The 23,718-nt window shown below is 40.2% G+C and overlaps 1 protein-coding gene across 9 annotated transcripts in view; it reads left to right on the top strand.

Annotated features, from left to right (window-relative positions):
* The window catches only part of NCALD (neurocalcin delta), a 446,704-nt gene that overhangs the window by 158,370 nt on the left and 264,616 nt on the right, over window positions 1–23,718 (top strand). For 8 of the 9 annotated variants that reach the window (XM_070481416.1, XM_044743871.2, XM_070481421.1 and 5 more), the window contains exon 2: window positions 18,210–18,261. The exons of the other annotated variant lie outside the window; for it this stretch is intronic. The gene's annotated coding sequence lies outside the window, so the exon portion shown is untranslated. The remainder of the gene's footprint in view (window positions 1–18,209; window positions 18,262–23,718) is intronic. 9 annotated transcript variants of the gene reach the window in all.

Raw genomic sequence — 23,718 nt, 5'->3', positions numbered from 1 at the left:
CACAAATATATTATCTTATAGTTCCCGGGGGTCAGGAGTCCGGCCCAGGCTAGCTGGGTCCTCTGCTCAGGGTACCCCCAGAGCTGAAATCAAGGTGGCAGTAGGGGCTGTCATCTCGTCTGAGGCTCAGGGTCATCTTCCCAATTCCCTGGTTGTTGGCAGGATTCATTTCCTTGAAGTTGTAGGACTGAAGTCTCTGTCTCCTTGCTGGCATTTGGCCGAGACCACGCTCAGCTCCTAAAGGCCACCTGCACTTCCTTGCCAAGTGGCTTCCACAGGCAGTTTGCTTTCTTCCAGCCCAGTAGGAGTGCATACCTCCGACTTCTGAGATCTCTCTAGTTGGCTAGGATGGAGTGACAATCCCATCACCATTAGCCTTGTAATGTCTCCTAATCGAGGAAGTGCCCAGCCCATCATATTGATAGGTTCCACCCACACTCAAGGGGAGGGGATTATACAAGGTGTGTATGCCTGGGGATGGAATCTTAGGGGCCATCTTAGAATTCTGCTCACTACAGTCATTGTGATTTTGGGGCCCATAGGGGTCTCAGCAACATTGCTAAAGTGAATTGTGAGAAAATTATGGAAAGGGTTACTAATGAATATAGATATGCCACCAAAATGTATTTCTGTGCTATTCCAGTTAATGCTGCAGGATCTAGAGCTCTTCTACTTAGGGCTTCTAGGGGCTTTGCTGCCATGGGAATAATCAAGGCCACCAAATGACAGGTGGTGAAACTTGCCCAGGCAGTTCACGGACTTGATCCTGATGAAAGTTGGTGCGGCATCCTTTGTAGGCTCAGAGGCTCTCCCTGTTCCTTACAGACTCTGCAAGCCCCATGCAGAATACTATGGGAGAAAGATTTCTTATCCAGAGTAGGAATTGCTCTTTGAGGAATTATAACTATTGCCTCTCTCTCACTGACCAATGGCAATTGTTTTCTTTTTGCGTGGCAAAGTTTGTGTGGGTAGGTGCTGGTTTAGTTTCTGTCGCATCTCACTTGCCGTTTCCTGGTGGCAATGTAGATCTCAAAATGGATTCAGTTGGGAATCAGCATGGGGCAGCTCCAGGATCAGCTTAGTGCAGAAAGGCAGAGGCCATCAGAAAGTCCCCGTGGGTCACAGGCACGAGGCCCTGTGTTGAGCAGCACTGTCCTCATCAGGTGGGACTTTTGTCTGAGAAGTTAAATATCTGCACGCTGATAAACTCATGTGACTTAGGGGCTGAAGGCGGGCAATAAAGAGACTTTATTTGGACACAGATGGGGCTATTTGAAACTTTAGATATTGAAGTAATAAAAATCTTTTATTGATATAAGATGTTTTTATTTACGAAGTGCTATCAGCTCAGGGTAGATCCTTTGCTCTTTTGTTTTCATGAAGATTTAAAAACAACAACTACATCTCATAGTCAAGAAGGAGGTAAACTGATATGAAGCCCTCAGTTTGTCTCAAATAGTCATGTTAAGAATTGGGTCCTCTCAAGTTCTAAGCTGACGCCAGTGGCCCATCAGGAATAGTTAAATGATGGTACTGAGAGCATTCTTGTGTGTGTCTGTGTATATTGTATTATAAATGTAATGCATATTAATTGCAAAACACAAAACTGGAAAAATAGAAGAAAAAAGAAAATTAAAAACAAGCCCATAATTCCAATAACAGCTGTTGATATTTTGGCATACATATGGAGGATATTACATATACATATATACATACACGCAACAATTTAGTAACCTCATTTAAAAACGTTTTACAGGTATATTTTGAGATTTTTAAACATGGCATTAAATATTCTTCTGTAGTGCAGTGGATTGATGGTTAAGACCATGGAGTCTAGGATCAGAGCAGACTGCCTGAGTTTGAATACTGGCTCAGCACTGTCTAATTTGGTGGCCTTGAGCAAGTTACTTAACTTCTATGCTTTAGTTTTCTCTATGTAAAATGGGGACAATAGTAGCACTTATTTCATAGGATAATAGTAAAGATTAAATGAGTTAATGTATTTAAAAGTTACTTAGAATAGACCTTGCACGTGATAAGTGCTATATGATTGCTTTTTTTAATGGTTGCATAGAATTCCATCTTCTGAGTGAGCTGTAATTTATATGTTATCATCTATTACTTGATATTTGGGTTTTTCAATTTTTTATTATTACAAATTATGAAACCATTGTACACACGTTTTTGTGTGCTCATTTTTTCCCATAATTTCTTTAGGCTATATTCCAGGAAATAATGTTTCTGGACCAAAATATATGAATCTTTTTAAGGGTTCTGTTATTTATTGGCAAATTAATCTTCTGAGAGGTTTAACAGTTTACACTTCCACCTGCAGTACCCAAAGTGTCTGTTTCCACCTACCCACAATTGTTGAGACAAAAATAGTATCTTATGTTGTTTTGATTGGCATTACTTTGGTTATAAGCCAGATAGATACCTTTCCATGTTTATTTGCAATTTACATTTATTCTTTATAAATTATAGCTTCCTGGCCTTTACTTATTTTCACATTTCTCTTTTAAAGTGACATTAAATGCTTCTTCTATATCAAAGACATATTGAGTCCTTTCAACAATGATGAAGATGAAGATGATGAAGAAAGTTGCTCACCGCATATATCACATGAAACAGAGGCAGTGGCCCCCTATAGCCAAGTTCTCGACCAAGGCTAGTCCAGCCTCTGATTTTCCATCAGAGACATTTTGTCAGTCTGCATGTTCTTCAAATTCTTTGTTATTATTATTTGTGGTTATGTTTCTATAGCAACAGTATCAATTTATGGTGTAAATAACATCGTGCAATTATTCGGGGGAGGGGTTGCCATGAACGTTGTAGAAATGCTGCAAGAATGAGACCATATCCTGCCTCCATAACTTCGGAAATCATTTTGAATTGGTAGGGTTTTGTGAATGCAATTTCATTAGTGACAGTTTTCATCTTTGCATTATGGTAAATATTGTGACTACCTGGGAGAGAATCTTTTGGTTTATTAAAGAGCTAAGTAGGCACCTAATGAGAAACTTTGAGTAATCTTGTGGATATGTGGTGGAATATTTATTTCTAAAGGCCTGGATGTGCAACAGGCCTCAGGAACGAGTGCTGATTCACTGTTTTAATTAGCTCCTGAATTCTGCTACCTTCCCCTTGGCTGTGGAGACCTCTGGCTACGTGCTACACTGTTGCTGGGTGCTCAGTATCAACAGCAGTTGACATTCTTAATTTGTGTTCCTGATTTTCTCTGTGCAAATCTTGCTGTTTCATGGCAGACTAAAACACATGTGATAAAAACATGTTTCTAAAATAGCACAAAAACATGTAAACTTTGGAAAATGAAGGAAGCATGTTCTGTTCTGGAAAATAGACCAAGATCAATGGGTAGAAGTTCAACATTTTAGGTTAACGTAAGGAGGGACTGCTTTTATCACAACAAGCGTCCGCTCGTAGCATGGCGCGCCCTTTTGAAGCAGTCACTGGGATTCTTCCAGCAGAGATCTGGTGATCAAAAAGCAGAGGTTACTGAATTTAAGATGAAGAAGGTGGGACCTACGCACTGGGCAAAACCCTGAACTGGATTACTGCTAAGATTTTTTTTCAACTCTGAGATTCTAGCCTTATGCAAATTTAAAAAAATCCTATGCCTACTTATCTAAAGCGGTTAAATTCATAGAAATAGAAAGTAGAGTGGTGGTTTCCAGGGGCTGGGGGGGGGGCGGGGGGGTTGTTATTTAACGGGTGTAAAATTTCAGATTTGCAAGATGAAAAAGTTCTGGAGATCTGTTTCACGACAATGTGAATATACTTAATACTACTGAACTGTACACTTAAAAATGGTAGATTTTATGTTATGTGTTTTTTACCACAATAAAGACAAAATAACTGTGTGTCTACTATGAGTTTCACCCTAGGCCATGCACCGTAGGGGACACATAAGTACAAAATAGTGTCTGCTTTCAGTTGGCTCACATCCACTTCTGCTGTGAGAACCAGGGTTCCTGAGCACAGGCTCAGGACCCACATTAGCCTGCCCTGGTGTCATCACTGCCCCTGCTACTGCAGGCACTGCCACAAATCCAAAGGAGCTAAAATGCTTTGCCCTTCTTCTTATCTTCCAATTTCCTGCTAGTGTCCAATTGACAGAACCCAGTGGGAAGCCAACTGGTGAGTTATTCTGAGAAATGTGGCGTGCTGTCAGAGGAAAGTACATAGAAGAGTGAATGTGGAATTGAGTGAGAGCAGGCACTATTAGGCACAGTCCACCCCTTTGTCCCTTATGCATCCACATGCAGCCTTCTACCCACATGTAAACGTGATAGAACAACTACCCCTTTCACAAATGAAGGCGTGCTCACCCTTTTCCTGATGAGGCAGCTACAAAGTTCTGTCAGTTGATGCATGCCTATTTGGATGATGTTAATTCCTTTTATAGGTTAGTCAAAATCCTATTTATTTTATAACCCAAAAGGCTAAATTGTAAAGTTAACTATTAAGCAGTACTCCTTATATGACATATAGGGAAAAGGAAAAAGGGGGAAATGATTTATGAATACAAATTTGTACATAAAAAACAAGGAAGAAAATACACATAGTTGCTATAGTTCTCATTCCTGTAACTGATCACAAGGCCGTAATTGATATATATCTATAACTATATCTATATCTATACCTACCTATTTAGCTAGCTAGCTATAGATATAGATAAACATAGGTATAGGATCTACATATATAGATCTATGTGTGTAGCTATATAGTGTTCTTCCCTTACCTTATCCACTTCCGTGTTTCTTTTTCCTTAACTAGCCCTTTGGTTTGTAAGGATTCTTTTTTTGATGGTTGACACAAATCTTCATTCCTGTAAAATTCTAGTAAAGATTCTAGTAAAATCTTCTATTAACTTTATCACTGGACATGAAAATAATAAATGGAACCCCATAGAATTCTCTGTATTACAGACATTATCCTTCACACCTCCATTGTTCAGCAGCAATCCTATTTCATCTTAATAATTGGGACCAATCACCTCAGTAAATACAGTAAAACCTTTCTTTGTCCATTGGTTCAATGGCATGCGGAGTCTAAAATGACCAGGGGGCAGTCTCAAATTTGAGTTCAGTGGAACAATTCTTGTGCTCACAATGGGAATATTTTTCCTTGGAAACTAATAATTCTAAACCAGCAGAGCCCCAAATCTCAGAGACAGGAAGCAAAATTTTTGTGATTAGGTTATTAGGTGTAGTAATAAGAGCATATCCTCCAAGTTTATCCCTTGGTTCCCAGGCCCATGTATTCTGGTTATGGAAGAAATAGCACCCTTTATGGGTTGTTGATTCAAAGCGTATACTGCATCCTATAAGATAGTGCCATAGACTTTCAAGGTGTTGCCTCCCAGTTGGTGACATAATGGAGCCTTTACTGGTGATTCCACCATTCTGCTAGGGCAGCTGCTTCTGGATAATGGAGCATGTGCCAAGACCAGAGAATTTCATGGTCACAAGCCAGTTGCTGCACTTGGTCAGAAGAAATGTTGTCAGGGGTACTATGATGGTAAATGAGGTCTTGTCTAAGTATGTGGTTAGTGATGCTTGCAAAAGGTAAATCCATATGCAGAATGTGTTTATTCCAGTAAGGACAAATCTCTGCCCCCTCCATGATGGAAGGGGACCAATTTAATCAACCTCCCATCAGATGGCTAACTGGTCTACTGGGGTTCACTGTTGGCTCCTGATGTTGGGGCGTTGAGCCCTGGGTAATGGTGGTAGCCAGATTTGCCTTGGTGAGTCTATGCATAGCCTGCTTAATTATTGCCGAGGGCAGTCTGAAGATAAGTCCTTGGAGAAAACACTGGGGTAGTTGGAAAAAAAAGGCTGACTGACATCCTTAGAATGTGTTATCTTGTCCACCTGTTTATAGAGAGCCTCCTCTGCAGTTGGTTGCTCTTTTGTGAGTATGCACATGTGATACAAATATTTCGTACCCTTTCCCTATTCCAAAAGGCCATCCATATACCTGTTCCCTAGTCTTCATTTTTACTCATTTTCCAATTCTGTTCTTTCTAATTCTCTGACCTTTTGAACGAGTCATTAACTTATGAGTTAGTATCGATTTGTACCTATGGCCATCTTTCAGTCTAGTCAAAGTGGATATCCAGATATACTGTGAAGTTCTACCAACTAGGAGGATTTTCTTTCTCCACTATTTTTCAGGGCCACCCCTGAGTGAATATGCGCCAGCCTACTTCCAGCTAGTGCTGATATATAATAGAGAATCATCTGTAAAACATATCTAAGTCTTTTTTTCCACCGTCAACTGGTTACAGGGAACTGCTCATGAAGCTGTAGGTGTGGGGTGAGAGAGAGAAAGCTATGGAGCAGGAGTAGGTGGCCTTAGGAATCTGAGTCATCTAATCATGCAACTTACTTGTACTTTTAAGACCTGCTACAGACCCACCTTATATACCATTTCCACTTGGTGACAGAGTGTGACTGCACGTAACTGATTTTATGGCTTGATGGATCAAATGACACAGTTAGTTTATGGTGGGCAGCTCAGGTCATGTGGCCATCAGGTGTCGAAGGCCAGGAGTTCTGCCTCCCCAAGAGCCTATGAGCAGGCTTTCAAGGGGAAAATCAGCAGCTGTTCCTCAGAGGAAGAAAATTAGCAGAAGAGGCTGGTTTTGTTCCAAAACACTAGTGTTCTAAGTTGTGATTCTTACATAGGGCTTGCCCCAGGGTTGTTGCACCATCCCCTTCTGTACATGGGAGATGGACTACAGCACTTCTGGGCATCATGGGGGATTCACTGGGAATGGAGGCCATAGAGTTCTACATATCAAGGAACATCTTTCCTTTCGAGTTTTCTTAGTTGAATTATATTCCTTCCTAGCCGACTGTTTTCTAGTATTGATCATAGAAATGTGTTGAGTATATTTTAACTCACCTTCCCCCAATAGGGATCATTATTGACTTTTTTTAAATCTATTATACCTCCCCAAAATTTGAAAATATCAGATGCTTCTTTAGATGCTTTTGCATGCTTCTAAGGAGTTTTCTGGAAATTTCTTTCTTTTTTAAAAAATCAAGCTACTTCATTGTAGAACAAAACACAGATAGAACCTTCCTTTCAAATCAAATGTATAGCTTAATAAATTACCATAAGGCAAACACACTTGTAACAGATGCCCAAGTCAGGAAGTAGAGATTTGCCAGCTGCTCTAGAAGCCCCTTCTGTGAGCCCTATCTCAGTCATGATCCACTCCTTCCCTTCGTAGGAAACCATTATCCAGGCTTTTATAGTAGTCACCCAAATGTGCGTCCCTAGATGCTATGGTTTAATAGGTTTTTTTTAAATGAATTTACTCATTTAAAAAAATTGATGCACCTTCTTTGAATCTATAGATTCCTACTCTATCCCTTTCTTATCTGTGTACGAACCCAGCCTTCTGACCTGTAGATTTTCTCATAGTCTGGATTTGCTGATTGCATACTCATGGCACATTTCACTGGGTTCCTCTGTCTTCTGTATTTCCTGCAACGTGGTAGCTGGATTTAGAGGTTTAATCAGACTCAGATACAATTCCTTTGGCAACACCATAAGAGTGTTCTTCCATCAGGAAGCACATAATGTCTGTCTTCTTCCTCTTTTTGTAATGTTAACAATTGTTGCTGCTCAATGCTTAGATTAATTTATTTATTGGGGTTGGTTAAAAGGTGATATTCTGATTTAGACTATTTTTTTCATTTGTAAGGTGGAATATTTTTATAAAGAATTGCTTCCCCTCATTTCCTTCTTTTTTTGTGAGGAAGATTCGCCCTAAGCTAACATCTGTTGCAAATCCTCCTCTTTTTTTGCTTGAGGAAGATCAGCCCTGAGCTAATATCTGTGCCATTCTTCCTCTATTTTGTATGTGGGGTGCCTCCATAGTGTGGCTGATGAGCAGAACAGGTCCACACCTGGGATCCGAACCTGTAAACCAGGGCCACCAAAGCAGAGCACACAGAACTTTAACCACCCGGTCACGGGGCTGGCACCCCCTCATGTACTTTTTGGTCACCTGGTGGTACAGGTCATATAGGAGAGACAAGATAAATATTTGATTCTTCTCCTTTATTTACCAAGTTTCAAAATAATGAATTGCTTCCCTTTCATCCTCCAAAGGTGTATATACATGCATGACCTTGTGGACTTAATCATATTTGATGGGTTCCGTTGAATTACAGTTATCTTTTTGAAAGCTCAAAGCCCAGTAGAAGCCTCTTAAAATGGGCTCCTGTTTATTTTTCCTGGATATCCTTTGTAGATATAAAATTCCTTGGACTGAAAACTCAAGAGCTATTTCTCTAGATAAACCCTTCTCCCATTTGTTCTTGGCCTTAGCTGGCCAGGGAATATGTTTTGAAGAGCCGGCCACACCCTCTGTAGAAAGGCAATATGTGCGCTCTGTTTACAAATATTCCTGGCTTTGTATGTAGAGAGCAGAGCACTGGCTTCCTGTTGGGCCATTCTCCTCTGGAAATGAGATTGCTTTGCCAATGTTGTCCACCTTTTCCGGAAAGATTTGATATTAATAGTTCTCTGCAGAATGACTTATCCTTCTATGAGAATGTGTTCTTGTCTAGTCAAATATCTGGGATAAAATTGAAAACAGTTGAAACACTGTCTTTTAATTCCGCCCCCCCCGAAATTCTCTATGTAGTCCAATAAATATCTATAAATTAACCTTTGGGAAAAAAATATAATTAATCTTATTAAATGTGAGATTGCCTCCAGATTCTTCATGTGATGTAGAAGGACTTGCATTAAAATGAGCTGTGCCTTCAAACTGTAATTTCCCATCCTCAAAGGAAACTTATCACAGCCCTTGCCTCTTGGTGAACTGCTTTTCCCTTAGCTCAAATGCTGTGTTTTCTGTTCTCAAGGTTGGAGAATTCTGAACATTTTAACTCTCTCATTTCTGTTTCTGTGACAGCGACTTTCTGGCCATAGGGCTCCTATAAGAATATTTACAATGAAAAATTGACAGAAGGAGTAACACTTGACCCAGCACACCAAACAGAACCACCCACAAGAGAGAGTAAAGGGATTTTGAGAAGCTTATGACATCAATGTCTGTGACGGTTTTCTTTCGGTTTATATCATTCGTGTTTGCAGGCTCACTAATGTGGATTTACACTCTTCTGTAAAAGATCTGTCGGATTCTCTAGCCTGAAGTCTTTAGCCTGAAAGTCAAGGCCCTCCGCAGTCTTAATACTTCCCAAAACCCTCAGTGACTCCCTCTTGCCTTTTGGACTGAGTATGCGCTTTTCACTGTGGTTACAATTTGCCTCTCCACGCTCATCTCCTTGTCTTTCCTTTGGATAACTCTTCAGATGGGCTATACTAGATTGCTTCCATTTCTGTGGTGTCCCCCATGCTCTCCTACTTTGGCTTTTGCTCACACAATTCCTTATATTAGGAATCACCTTCCCTTCCATCTCTACCTGCGAAAACTCTTTTATTATTTTAAGAACAATTTGAAATTCCGCCTCCTCTATGAATTTCTCCCTGATTCCTCCAGAGGAATTACTTTATCCCTCCTTTGAACTCCCAAACAATTTGTTTATGGCTGCTGCTTTGTATTCTTTTGTTATATGGTTAATGATTGTTGTTGCTATTGTTTATGTATTTGTCTGATACGCCCATTCATGGGGGATAAAGAGGATGACTATATATCCAAATGTTCCTGAGACAGTTCCAATTTTCCTAGGACAGTCCCAGTTTACATTGGTTATCCCAGCACCCTGTCTGGTTTGCACCCCCTTTCACTCTGGAAAGCATCTTGATCTATTTGAACAATACATCCAGTGATTACCCTTGGAATACGTAACTGGAGGACTGGGACCGCATCATACTCATGCTTGAATCTCTGTCATTTAGCAGGAGGGGTGGTGTAACCCACATATGCTGGGCAAAGAAGTTCCCAGAAAGGAGACTACCCTGTGTTAGGGACAGGGACCACTTTGCAGAGGCCATCAGGAAATGCTAGAGATTAGTTTTGATTCCTCCCAGAGCTAGTCGTCCCTAATGGCACTGCCAAGAAGCTATTACTTTCCCATTAGAGTTGGGTTCCCTGAGGGTTTAATAAACAATTCCTCCCAACATGAAGGGCTGTGGGCATTGTTTCCCACCCGTCAGTGCAGTTAGAGCTTCAAAGAATATTTGGGCATTGTATGGACTACTTACTACACATATGAAAGGACTTTATGTATTTACTTATTGTCTATTTATTTTTCGTTCCTTTTTATTTTTAAAATTAACCTACAGAAAAGTTGACCAAATAGTACATAGTCTCAGTTTGCTGCATGCTTTCTCTCTCTCACTTGCTCCATATATAAACGCATAGGTTAAAGTTTTTGTTTAAGCAAGATTGATATATAATTGTCCACATTCTTTACCTGAAACACTTCAATATAGGTTGAGGACATCATGATACTTCGCCCCTAAATACTTCTATATGCTTCTCCTAAGAAAGGGACATTCTTCTCTATAACTACAATATCGTTATTACACCCAAGACAATTAAAAATAATTCCACAAATGTCCTCAAGCAGTTTTTGGATCCAGAATCCATTTGATCCCTTATGTCTCTTTCATCTCGTTTAATCTTGCACAGCCTCTCTGCCTGTTTTGGGGGAGTATGTGTGTGTGAGCAACACATGTTAGTAACATGCAATGTTTGAAATTCTTCCCCTTCTCCCCCTCAGAGAATTTTGCCTCTACCCAGTCAGCTTCTTCCCCCTCCCCTCTTCTCTAAGGAAAGTTCCATCTTCGCCAGATCTGCTCCCTGCTTTTTATAATTCAGTGATAATGAACATGGAGATGGGTTAATGGGCTGCGGTAAGGGAGAGATGTGTGCTTTGGAAGCTGGTCCTGGGGCTTTGGAAAGGCCAAGCTTCCACCCTGTGCCCACCGCAACCCAGTAGCTCTCAGAGGTGAGAGCTCAGAAAGGAGTAGAAGGAGCTTTGAAGAAGTATTGATGTGAGTTATGTGTTGGATTCTCTTTAGTATTCTTCAAAAACCAGTAAAGATTACGCTCACTTATTCATTACTTTTCTATTATATTTTCCTGAATGTGACAGTCCTCGAAGATGAGGCCTCATGGGAAACCAGTATTTATTCTGATCATATATACACCTTTCTCTTCAAAGGAGAAAGTTTTAATGTCCGTAGAGAGATAAAGCTTTCTTATGGCTGAGATCTCAAGCCTGACAACGTCTTAGAAAATTTTTAGCAGATTATAGAGTTTTATCATCCAAATTGGGACACTTTTGATTGTGAAACATTTATAGTGAAACAATTATTCCAGGACAATAGGCTTAAACCAGAGTGGTGTCAGGCAAACCAAAACACGTGCTTACCTAGTTACAGGGTCTTTTATTTGTACCACAGCTTATCTTGTGCAACTGGATAGAAATGATAAATAAACATGATGCAAAAATGTATGTATGTACATTGCTGCACGTAAGTATTAGATTAACCATATGAAACTGCCCTCCAAAAGCAGCAATTTCATTTGGTTCAACCTAATATGAGATGCCTATAATAATTTCAAAATTTTGAACTGTCTGTTGTTTATTTCTTTAAATAGTAATCTTTGAGGGTAAGAACCATTCATTTTTCATTCTCCTATTCATTTTTTGTTCATTTATTCATCAAACATTTACTGGACACCTATAACATGCAGGTGCTATGCTAGATGCTGGGGATAGATCAGAGGCATAATGAGGGTACCTGGTACCCGAGAGCAATGTAATATATTTGTGCCCTTTTTCTCTATGCTAGCTAGAATTTACCCATAAACAAATAAGCATAGTATCTTCATGTTTGTTATTTGATGTTGAAAAAAAAATCTAAAATGCAAATTGAAGTGCAAAATTATCTTGTTGCCATTCTTGTGGCACCCTTACAAATTAGTATCTAAGGACATATGTCCCTCTCTGTACCACTTTTATTATGTTTTAAGGATTCTTATGCCTCAAAGACATCACATGACTTTTGCCCACAAGGTGTTTACAGTCTAATAGAAGAAGAACAATATGGCAGTGCATCAGACATCACGGGTGCTCTGATTTTAGTCTGTGCAGGGCACAGCTGAGCTGCAGGAGAGGAAGCGGTCCTTGTTACCTGCATGGTGAGAGTGAGCAGAAAATTATTCCTCGAAGAAGTGAGGCTGGAGAGACCATGCACTGGTTTAAAAACGTTTGTTGAGTGCTGGGCACTGTGCCAGCCTCTGGGGGTAAACTTGGACCTGAACTGTCTCTACTTCACAGAGGTTAGGGTCAATAACCACAATAATAAACATGACCATCAGTTGTGATAGGTGCGATAAGGGCAAAGAATAGTAGGCTACAGAGTATGTAGCAGAAGGACCAAATTTTGGGGAGAGGAATCAGAGTAGTTCTCTCTGAGGGAGACACATTGGACCTGGGACCTCAAGAATGATTCAAGTTAGGCAAGTGGAGAGTAGTTGGGAAAGGGCCTCCGCCATGGGAAAACGACCACTCCGAGGGCGGAAGCAGCCCCCACGAGGGCTGGTATAGCTGGAGCTGAGCAGGGGAAGAGGAGGGTAGTGCCAGGTGAAGAGAGAGGCAGCAGACAGACCATGCAGGCCCAGGGTAAGGAGTTTTCATCTTGAAAGAAGCAGAATTGGTAGATGGACCCTGTTGGAGGTGGAATGTGGAGGGGTGGATTGCTTAAGACGTGGAGACCTAATATCACAACAGTGGAAATTGTAAGCGATTAGACAAGGCTGGAGTCTGGGATGTGAGGGAGGACACCATGGTGAATTTGTGTTCTTCCTATAAGTAACAGGAAGACATTGATGAGTGTGTATCACCAGGAGAATGGCGTATCAAATGCGTATTCGAGAAAGATGAACCTCAGGGGTGGATGAATTAGCTGAAGACATTGAAGGCTGGAAGATCTTGCCGGTAGATAGAGGATGAAGGCTTGACCTAAGGCAGTGGCAGTAGGAATGGAGAATAGAAAGCTAAGGTGCTCAGTAGGCACAACCTGTATAGCATTTGGTTATTGAGGAGAAGAGGAAAAGGAGGAGTGTTAAATGATATTCAGTTTCCCAGTTTGTGTGATGAGTGGAAAGGGACAGCAAGGGGAGGGGACAGTTTGGGTGGTAGATGATGAGTTAGATTTGTTCCTGAGAAGTGCTCAGAACTTGTGGGAGCTCCAGCCTGATGTTACTTAAATAGCTGATGAGTGCATGTTTTCTGAAGTTGATGGAATTCTCTCTGGATGTTTTTGGTATATTAACATAGTATTTATTGAGAGCGTTGGAAGCAAGCTGCTTATAAAGGAGTGCTTGCATTTTACAACGACAGATTGCTCGATTCTGAATTACTCATGACAGACTTATTTTTTTTGTATTTGAGAGACATTTGACTTTGTCACAGTTCTGAAAATGTGTTATTTCTGGTATGTTTAGATGGTAGGTTTTCAAAAGTAGTTAAATATTACAAGTAGGCTTTTTGTTTTTTCCTATTCAGTTTCCCATTAAATATACAAGTATAACATCTGGCACTCTTAAGGACTCTGGAAAAAGAGCAGCAAGGATTAAACTGAACATTTGACAAATCATCAGTTGTAATGTTTTCATCTAGAGTTGAATTCAAAGCTGACTGAAATGGCCGCGTCAGGAGCAGCCTGTTACAGAGGAGCCACTTCAGAGAATTCCTAATATGGCTGGGGCATTCCTGAGATGCGTGGAATAGCCATTTGTATGGTCTCATCCAAATGCGCGTGCAGCTCTAACGTGTCAAGGCACCAGGATGACAGCATCCGCAGAGCACTTCTTTTCTGTTATATGTCAGACCACAGTCCTGTTAGCTGATAGTGGCAGTTCTCCCTTCTTTGCTTCATTTTTCAATGGCAAATCCTTGGACTCAGAACTGGAAAGTCCCTTTTCCAGCTTGAAAGTCATATATCCTTAGAGTTGGAAGGGACCTCCATAATGACCTTCATCCAAACCCCTGGCATTTTTGCAGATGAGAAGAATGAGGCACAGAGAGGTTAAGCAATTTGGCCACAGTCACCCAGCTAATTACTGAACTCTCCAGTCCAGCTAGACTCTTCCTTTAAAATGGGTAGGATGGCAGCCTCCCTCCTTCTTTCACTTTGTTATTTGCCAGAAGTTAGTTTTCCTTCACTTTATAAAGCCTCTAACTCCTTTGAAAGAAGAAAAGACATGTTTTATTCAGAAAATTTATTTTTGTTTTTTTTTCAAATGGGTTTTTGTTCTAAGCCAGTGTGACTCCCCTCTATCCTTAGAGAGCTTTCACAGCACGGTGTGACGTCTCTCTAATGGCTGGTGCCGCTTTGTTGCATGGCATTGCCTCTAAATTCAGGAAAGTACAGATGCTAGAAACAGGTCAGCGTCGTTGCCTGGGTCTTCAGGGTAGGTGGTACTAGGAACTTCCCTAGAAGCAACCATTTATCAAAATGAAACTTTTCAAAAGGATCATTGATTCTTGAAATTAAAAATCTCACACCTCTGTCCTAGGACTGACTACCCCTGTGAATCCTGCAACTTCGCTGCTACTGGAGGGTGGGCATGCAGTGGGCAAAATGGTGCTTAGGGCATGGCCCAGTCCAGGGAAAGAATGGGAGATGTGAAAATGCGTTGTCAGTGAGAAGATGAAAAGAACTCCTGGGAGCTTTACCATTTACTGTCTCAGCTTGGTGGGGAAAGGATTCAGGAACCATGATGTCTACTCAGCCCTGGCCTTCTCTCCAGACTTTCCCCAACACACAATAATCTTTCTGGTCCTGGTGTGGAGTTGGGGCCGGGAGCAGATGGAAAGCATTGCTCTGGCTGCCGTCTGTGCTCTGAGACTCTAAGTGCTTGAGTTTAGAAAGCCAAAAGCCTTTTCTCTGCCTTCTGTGAGGCCGCGGACACCAGGAGCCTCCTTCTGGAAAAGGGGAGGGTCTCAGGGGGTAAGACAAGAAGGGAGAAACATCAATTACTAGCTCAAAAAAGAATTCCACTACATTTTTAAGAGCTCAGTTAAAGAAAAATAGGGACTGTTTAGTGTGATGTTCTCAATCTGAGCTCTTTCTAAGAGCAGCAAATGAAAGCTATCTGAGCTAAGCACACGAAATGGTGAGAAACTTCATCCTGGTGGATTTTCTTCAAATCTTTGGAGGAAATAGAACTTTTTCTTGCTATAGCAAAGCTTAATTCTATACCAAAATGGTCCTAGAATGTTGGAAGTCTGTGGGAATTCAGAGATGATCTGTACTGGATATTCTCTGTCCTTCCTGATCCGTTCTCCCTCCGTCTCTGTGCTGTTCTGAGTCCTGGGAGTCTGGTCTCCATGGGTCACATCAGTGGACTTAGATAAGTCCCTCTGGCTTCTCTTGGATTTGGCTATGGGAGGAACCGGCTGTGCCATCCCTTGGTGGTTTCCTTAACCGTGTCCACATCTTATAAATAATCTCCTTCATTAAAACTCCCATTTAAGTGTGTAATCTCTTTCCTTCTGGGACCCCAAATATGGCCATTTGACGAATGAGGTAACTGAGGCAAAGGGCATTCCACTGGCTTTTCCAGTGGTGTCCCCTCCCTCCTCCTTTTCCCAGCCATGGTTGAGTATTCACAAACTGAGACCCTGAGGCCCTAGAATGCTGGACTAGGGATGAGGAAACCTCTGGCACCGTAGTCTGCTTTGCTCTAATGTGATGTCACATTTCTAAGAAACTTCTTTTTATTTAAAAATCGTATCCTTAAAATTGGTATATTGTATGGTATACATACAATGGAATATTATTCAGCCTTAAAAAAGAAGGTAATCCTGTCATAAGCTACAACATCGGTGAACCTTGAGGACGTTATGCTAAGTGAAATAAGCCAGCACTGGGTGATCCCACTTTTATGAAGTACCTAAAGTAGTCAAACTCATAGAAGCAGAAAGTAGAGTGGAGGTTGCCAGGGGCTGGTGGGGAGAAAGGGGAGTTGCTGTTCAATAGATATAAAGTTTCAGTTATGCAAGATGCATAAGTTCTAGAAATCTGCTGTACAACATTGTGCCTATAGTTAACAACACGGTATTATATAGCTAAAAATTTAAGTGGGTAGATCTCATGTTACTATCATCATTATTATTATTATTATTAACTACACACACACACACACACACACACACACACACACAAAAGGATAAGAAGCAGAAAAAAAAACCCAACAGTATTTTAATAGGTTAAAAAGTAGTTAGGGAGAGGAGAGTCCCCTGGGGGGCCACTGTCCACAGGGGCATGCCTGGGCTAGCCGAAGTCAGGAAATGCCTTCTTCCTCCAGGGAGGAAGCACCTGGTGCCAGGGCTTGGCCAGAGGAATGTGCGCTAAATTTATATCCCACCCTCCCCTCCGCCCCGTGCCTTGTGCACCCATCTCCCCACTCCAACGTGTGAGAAATCAGAATTTCCGGTCATGCTTTTAACCATGTGTGAGTGAATGAGTGTGTATGTGTGTGTGATAGAGACAGAGGCAGAGGCAGAGAGAACGGATCTGCATTCTTCTTTTAACTAACTTTCCTGAGTTCTCTGAAGAGTCTTTGTTAACTTCTCATATTTCATTGATTCTAAGACTTGTTTTATTTTTCTCACATTTTAATACTTTGGTACCAGGATGTGTTGTACAACTGAAAGCATCTTTCATTGAGTTGGTCACGTGATGGCTGTGCTGTAGTTGCATTGCCTGTGCATGTGTGGACTTGGTAGTTCCGTTTGCTTGACAAGATAACTGAAACCCCTATTGTTTCAGTCAGCGATCCATTTGATGACCATCTGAGAAAAGACTGTGAGTCCTGGGTGTAGACCGAATCTTCTGCTGGCATCTATTAGTAAGATTTTCTTGCCAACATCAACACTTGTGGAAAAGTATCAGAAGCTTAGAAGAAAACCCAAAATATTATACTTGAGCACTCTTTTAAGAGCATCACCAATATTCTTGGTGGCAGAGGGCAATATTGTGTGGAAAAACACAATCGTTGGACCTTGTGTTTCGAATCAGTTCGAAAGTGATTCAGAAGAGTGCGTTCTGAATGTGAATGCCTAAACCAAATTATATTAGAATACCTAACCGATTTATTTCACTTAAATTTTTATATTTTCCTTTTTAATGGATATAATAAAACCCATGCCTAAATAAGTTTAATAGAGCTCTTTCAATCAGTATGAAATAAAAAATGTAAATCTTAGTGTTGTATCACAGTTTAATTTGTAACCATTTTTTTCTTATTGTTTATAAAACAGCACTGTCTCTTACAATCAGTGAATTTTAACAATCAATGGTATATGGTAGTGAAGTAGGAAATCTATTATCAGTATGAATCAAAAGATGAGTTGGAAAGCTAAGGACTGAGGAATGAGTTTAATGATTCTTTTACCCAATAAATATTTATTAAATTTCTACTGTGAGATCAGTGCTGGGCTGGGCATGAGGATAGAGTGTGAACACAACAGACATGATACCTGGGCTCACAAGGAAGACAAGGTATATTGAAGAATTAGTTGCATGTATGATGTCACAGAAGAAAACGTGTAGCCTTCTTTGGAAATGTAAATAGGGGAGCTTAAAAAGGTCAAGGGGAGCAGATGGCCTAACTGAGGAAGTGACGTTTAAGTGCAGAATGGAAGGACAAGTAGGAGTTGGGTGGAGGTGAGTGGGGAAGGGGGCATGTAGCCCTGGTAGAGGGAGCAGTGTGAGTTTAAAGCTGGGAGGTGGCAAGGAGTGAGGAGCTGAAGGAAGTCCATGTAGCTGGGCACAGAGTGGAGCAGAGATGAGAGACAAGGCTAGAGAAGTAGGCAGGCATTGGATGATGAAGAGTCTTATAAGTCATGGCAAGGAGGTTGGCCTTTATCCCAAGGGTAAGAGGAAGTTGTGGAAGGGGTTTCAGGTGGGGTATAGTGTGTCATGCTCAAGTTTTAGAATTATCACTCTGGCTGCTGTGCAAAAATGGAGTGTTGTAAGTCAAAGGCAGATGAAGGGAGCATAGTAGTAGTCATCCTCACTTGATTAGAAGGATGGAAGCCAGGATGGGCAGCAGAGTCAAATGATGCAAGGGAATCCTGAAACAAGCGATGGTCCCCATCACCGATTGCATTCCTCAGACGTTATATCCTTAGTTCCCGATAGCCTAGGACAATAACTTTCTTTATTTTTGACAGAGTGACTTCTTCTGACTTGAGCTGGCAGTGTGCTTTGAGAGATCTACCACAGGTAAATACAGAGAAGTTTTTCTCAGGTTTATAAACCATGTTTTTCTCCCAAGACTCCCTAAGACCTAAATCCAACATTTTATTTAATCCTTGCAATAGCCCTATGAGTTATTTTATTTTCATCTTATACCTTAGGAAATTGAGACACAGAGAGGTTAGACAACTTGATGGACGTTCACAAAGATGTTCATCACAGCGTAAATTATAATAGCCAAATAAAACAAAACAAAGAGGAGAAAATCTAAATATCCAAGAGTAGGCAAATCAATTATGGTACATCATTTGATGGAGGGACTTAAATAATAGTCTATATCAGATTAAGAAGTTTCTCTTCTATTCCTAGTTTGCTAAAAGTAAATTAGTTCACCTGGATGCTAAATTTATTGAATGCTTTTCTAATTGACTGAGATGATCAAATGATTTTTATCTGTTCATGGTAATTTACATTAATTGATTTTCTAATGTTAAGCTACCTTGCATTGCTGAGATAAAACCAACTTGGTCTTGATGCATTATCCTTTCTATACTTGCCTAGATTTGGTTTGCTAAGTTTTAGTCCTGAGACTGGATAAAATTTTCCTTTCTCTGGATGGCAACTAGACTTTTGGTGGTGAACACCATGTAATCTATACAGAAATCAAAATATAGTGTACACTTGAAATTTATATAATGTTATAAACCAATGCTATCCCAATAAAAAATTTTTAAAAATTTCTTTTCTGGTAGTTCCCTTGTCAGGAATGGTTTTCAAAAGTTTGGAATTACTTGTACTTGAATGTGTAATGGAATACATGGTGTTTTCTTTGAGGGAAGAATTTTTACTTACTGATTTAATTTATGACTTATTAGGTTTTCTGTTTCTTCTTGAGTCAATTTTGGTACGTTTGTTTTTGGTTATATATACGCATTCTGTTGGATATGTACGCAGCAGGGAAATTTCTGGATCATGTGGTAGGTATATGTTCAGCTTCAGCAGATACTATCAAACAGTTTTCCAAAATGGTTGAATTATTTGAAAAATTTACATGCCAACCAGGAGTGCATGAGAGTTGTAATTTGTATTTCCCCATAGACTAATGAAGTTGGGCCCATTTTTATATAATAATTGACCATTTAGACATTTTGTTTTGTGAAAAGCCCTTTCAAGCCTTAAAAAAAAAGGTGACGTGCTTATTCAAGCATTTTGAAAAGAAATTGGATTGTCTGTGGTTTACCTTTTCATTCTTTTTTTATGAACAGAAATTCTTTTAAAATAGTGTAAATTATCTGTTTTTTCCTTTGTGGTTAGCACTATTGTGTCCTAGTTAAGAAATCTTGGCCCTGTTCTACCATCACAAAGATGTTTTTTGTTTTCTTCTGAAAGCTATGTTATTTTACTTTTACATTTTGATCTGTAATGCCTCTGGAATTGGTTTTATTGTGTGTAATATGAGATAGAGGGTCAAGATCAATTTTTTCCACGTGGATATGCATTTGACAAGTGCCATCCTTTTGCTGTAGCACTATTTATCTATTTATTTATTTTGGTTAGGCTTATTGAGGTATAATTAACACACAATAAAATTCACTCTCTTGAAATGAATGGTTTAATAAGTTTCCACAAATGGACATAGTCATGTAACCACCACAATCAAGATGCAGAACATATCCAACTCCTGAAAGAGTGCCCCTTTGTAGTAGACCTACCTGCTGCCCTGGGCAACAACTCATCTGGTTTCTGTCCCTAGATTTTTTCTTTTTTCAGAATGTATGAATAGTCACATTATATATAGCCTTTTGTTTCAGACTTCTTCCATTCAGCATAAAGTTTTTGAGATTCGTCCATGTCGTTGCCTGTACCAATAGTTTGTAAATTACTAGGTGTGGGATCATTGGGTCATATGGTAAGTGTAGCAAGTATGTATTTAACATTATTAAAAAAAAATCCTTCCAGTTCTTTCTAAGGTGACTGTGCCATTTTAGATTCCAATCAGCAATATATGAAATTTTAGTTGCTCCACAGCCTCTCCAGCACTTGGTATTATCAGTTTTTGTAATTTTAGCACTTTGAGTTGGTGTGTAGTGTTATCTCGTTATTCCCTTAATTCTCATTTCTCTGGTGATTAATGATGTTGAACATCTTTTCATGTGCTTCTTTGCCATCTACATATCTTTTTGGTGAGGTGTCTGTTCAAATCATTCACACTTTTAAAAATTAGATTATGTATCTTTCTATTATCGATTTACACTAGAATATATTCTGGGTACAAGCCCTTTATCAAATGTGTGCTTTGCAAATACCTTTTCCAAGTCTGTGGCTTGTTTTTTCGTATTCTTAAAAGTGTCATTCAAAGAGCAGAAATTTTTAACTTTCGTGAAGTTCAATTTATTAATCTTTTTTTTTCCTTTTATGGGTAGCAGTTTTGTGTCCCAAGAAATTCTTGATAAAATCAAGAATACCAAGATGTTCTTATTTTTTCCTAGAAATTTTATAGTTTTTACATTTAGTTATATGGCACATTTTGAGATAATTTTTGTATCTGCCGTGAAGTAAGGGTCAAGGTTCAACTTTTTATATGGATGTCCAAATTTTCCCGCACCACATGTTGAAAAGCTAGCCTTTTCCCTTTTAATTACTTGGCACCTTTCTCTCTCTCTCCTTCTTCTAGTGCTCTAATTATGTGCATACTCAATGGTTTGATATTGTTCTACAGCTCTTGGATACTTAAAAAAATTTGTTTCCTTTCTCTTTGGATAATTTCTATTAACCTATTTTTAAGTTTACTGAGTCTTCTCTTTAACTGTGTCCTGTCTCCTCATCAGCCTATCAAAGGAATTCTTTGCTTCTGATATTGCATTTTCATTTCTAGATTTCTACTTCATTCTTTCCTATAGGTTGCATGTCTCTACTGAAATTCTCCATCTTTTCCTCGATTTTATCTTTCTTTTCCACAAGAGCATTTTACATATTAATCATAGCTGTTTTAAAGTCTGTGTCTGATTGTTCCGATATCTGGGTCATCTCTTTAGTTCTGTTGGTTGCTTTTTCTTGACAATGGCTTGTTTTTCCTTGGTTTTTTGAATGTCTCATAATTTTAATTGGATGTTGGACACTGTTGGTAGAAGAGCAATTGATAATAAAGTAAATAATATTGCTATCCAGAAATGGGCACACTTCTTTTGCAAAACTATTGATGTGAGAGGGGTTGAGTCAATCTTGTTAGCAGGTGACAAGATTAGTGGTTAGAAGGGATTTGGGATGTGGTTGGGCTCCTGATTGCTGTAGCTGTCTTCAGCCCACAAGACTCCAAAGTGTTCCAGCAGTGGACTGTAGTTACTTCATGCTTAGTGTGGCCTGTGGGCCAGAGGTTTTTCTCACTATCCAAACTCCATCCTTAGCTTTCAGCAGACCCCTCCCACGTGTTGCACTGTGGAGATCTTTCTCCATGTTTGTGTTCCTCTCTTAGCAGTGGACTGCTCTTGCTCATTGCTAAGTGCAAAGCTGTGGCTGTGGTGGTGGGATTCTCAGTTGTCCTGGTCCAGCCTCAGTCTTGGGCAGGCCTGTGTGTCTAGGCCCTGGGACTGGGGCTTTGTCCTTGTTCCTGTTCCTCTTCATGGCAGCCAGTCTCTGCCTCATATCTGTGGGTGTCTTGGGTGCGAGGATTTGCCTTTGCCTCCCTGAGTGGTAGCAGACCTCTTCTTTGTGTCAGTGCTGGATCCTGGGCCTGAGAGTTGCTTGTCCTTCCAACAGGGCTAATGGCTTTTGCTTCTACCCTTCCCAAGAATCAGTGGAGCTTTGCTTGAACCTTGGGAGTGGGAAGGTTTTCTGCTCCTCTCCCGTGGTTTAGAGCTTATGCTTAATGGGAAACAAAGTTCTGGGAAGTGGATGGGGTTCCTTGCCTGTGCCCCCCTGAAGGGAACACTCTTCAGTCTCCAACCCTGCCCTATTCCTTCTCTTGAGTACCTGCTGGAGACCCATGGAAAAAAGTTCCAGAGAGGCTCCCAGGGATTCCATACTATTGTACTAGCCCATACTTGCCCTTTAAGGAAGAATTCACTAAAATTTCAGCTGTTTTCTTCTTACCTGCTTTTATGGCGGCCACCTCTTCCTACTGTGCTTTATCAAAGGTGACAGTTTGTGTGTCCTATTTCTCCTTGGAGGCTCATGTCTTTCTCTAAATTAGTTCCCCTGGTTGTCTTGTAACCTTAGCTCTCTCATGGGCTCGATACAAGTTATGATTTTGTTGATTCTGCAGCCTTTTCTCACTGGTAGGATGGCAGTGATATTCTCTGTGGCTTTCTCTCTCTCAAGTGGCTGCTGAGCTCTGCTGCAGCTTTTGAAGTGCCACTAGTATTAAAGGAAACTTTGGTTGTAAATAAAAATGCCAGTCAGAAATGGGTGAAAGCTGAATCAAAAGAAGGCAATAAAACCACAAGTCAAAACTTAACAGGAAAACTGAGAGGACTTAAACTGTCTTCATCTTTTGAGTTGGCCGTACTTGGCATTCCTCCTTTATCCTTCTCAGGAAATACCTGCCTGCAGTGACAGGAACAGCAAGATGGAATAGCTTCATTCTGAGGTCTAGGGTAAGGGAAAGAGGAAGATGGCTCTCCCTGCCGTAATTGCCTTCGTGAGACGGAGAAGAGAAAGGGAGACAAGTGAAAAGAAGACGAGAAAGAGACTGCATAACAGGCCCTCTGGTGGCTTTCAGCTTCTCAGAAAAGGAGTGTGAACTGAAAGATCCGAAAGAACTCCAGATGTCCATGGGGCCAAGGAGTGCATCATCATAATTCCAGACAGGTCTTAATGATTCCCCAGCCATCTCGGGAACAGTCCCCTTGACTTTCAGCTTGGATATATTTAACTTTGTACATCCTAATGATTGCTATGTATATGTGTGTGTCACACACACAATATCTTATTCTGTATTATGACATATTGTGACAGTTGTGTTAAATTTGTTGCTTTATATATTTTTCTCCACTCCTGCCTCTTCTACTCCACCCTTTCTACTCCGTGGGTGGTCCGGGGACCAGCAGCATCAGCCTCACCTGAGAGCTTGTTAGAAATGCAGCATCGCAGGTCCCACTCTCAGACCTGATGAGTCAGAATCTGCATTTTAACAGGATTCCCAGGGATTCTCCTGCATTTGAATCTTTGAGAATTGATGTTTTACATAATGACTGTTTCATTTTATTTTTTTTTTAGCCAACTGTGCTTTTAATAATGAGATTAAAATCCTTCAAAGTCAAAATATTGTGAAGGTAACCCTACTTTAAGATTAGACCAGATATAGTGCACAAAATTAAGGCATTTAAACGCATTTTCTAGTTAAATTATTGAATTTATCATTGATAAGCGTATTTAAAGCTTCTTATTTTCAAATTCTTCTCTGAGTTTTGCGTTCTTAGCTCTCACAAACCTTGGCTCTTTCTTGTAGCACGGACTTTTCCATTGCTTCATCTTATAAAGAGATTT

Source organism: Equus asinus, chromosome 12, assembly GCF_041296235.1.
Source record: "Equus asinus isolate D_3611 breed Donkey chromosome 12, EquAss-T2T_v2, whole genome shotgun sequence".
Lineage (NCBI taxonomy): Eukaryota > Metazoa > Chordata > Mammalia > Perissodactyla > Equidae > Equus > Equus asinus.
The sequence above is the reverse complement of the archived record's forward strand: the minus strand, read 5'-3'. Positions and strand labels throughout refer to the sequence as shown.